Source organism: Prunus dulcis, chromosome 1, assembly GCF_902201215.1.
Source record: "Prunus dulcis chromosome 1, ALMONDv2, whole genome shotgun sequence".
Classification (NCBI taxonomy): domain Eukaryota; kingdom Viridiplantae; phylum Streptophyta; class Magnoliopsida; order Rosales; family Rosaceae; genus Prunus; species Prunus dulcis.
In genome coordinates, this window is record NC_047650.1 from 13,586,561 (window position 1) to 13,587,868 (window position 1,308).

Consider the following 1,308-nt stretch of genomic DNA (forward strand, 5'->3'; position numbering starts at 1 on the left):
TTGGCTATGTGAGAATTATATATTTTTATAGCACTGTTCACGATGTTTTTGCCCTCTTCATCGACCACACGATTTTCGGGCAGAGGATCCAGAAAATAGACGGTTTCCCTCTTTGCTCTCACAATCAGCAAGATCCAATGACGGCTGCACAAAATTAATATAAAAACGACGGTTATTTACAAAAACGACGTATTATAATATTTCACCCGACGAAATAAAGTAGCAATCGACGACATTATATATTTATCACGACGATAAATAACTACCGGCGTGGTTAGTAGTTTCAAACGACTCAATAAAATAAAACACCGACGTGGTTAGTTTATACGCTGTCATTTATTGAAAATCATAAGAACAAAATCCTGTTAAGGAGACTAACCCTGGATTGTAAAGCATCATGAAAATCTGTTCACCGTCTGTCTTCTGAAGTCGAGATGTTACCAGTCGTGATCTGTCAGCTATTGTGCCAGAGTTGGCACAAACTGTAGCAGGGTCGATAAAGCCAACCATGCTGCACATATTTGCTTGTTTCAAAACATCATGTAAGTACCTAAATACATAAAATAATATAAACAAGTCAGCACAAAAAACCACACGACGGTTACGTATTATAAAATTTCACACGATGTACTGAAATAGAAAAGGACGTTATAATATATTTATCACGACGGTACATACTAACGACGTGGTTAGTTAGTTAAGACGGCGCAATAAATAAACCAACGACGTATTATTTTAGAATGACAAACCTCATATATACAGCAACCACAGTAGCTCCTATTTCTTCCATGCATGCAAATTGTGTAATATCTTCAGGCAGGACGAAGGTATCGCGTTCTAGACCAAACACCTCCTTATCAATTGTAAAGTTCAGGGTCTTATCCTGAGGCACGAGTGTCGTTTCCACATAACGACAAAGGGTTTTTAAAGAAGATGGCGCCTCCATATTTGAATAATCAACAACTTTAATAACCTGTTTAAAGAAATAAAAAAAATGACGTGGTAATTCAATAAAAACGACGGTTTAAGGAATAAAACGTCGTCTGAAAAAAATTTAAACGACGGTGAAAAAACCGTCGTGGTGAATAATTTATTACGTCTTAGAAAAAAATTCCGCCGTCTAAGTTGTAAACAAACGACGGTTTAAAAAAAAATATCGACGTCTGAAATTTTGAAAAACAAATAAAAAAGGCAAAGTTATGTGAACATACCTGGTCGTCATGCTTTTCTTCATCTTCTTTCTCCTTTTCATCTTGTTTTCTTCTTTCTTCTCTTCATCTTTCTTTTCTTCTTCCTTCTCTTCATCTT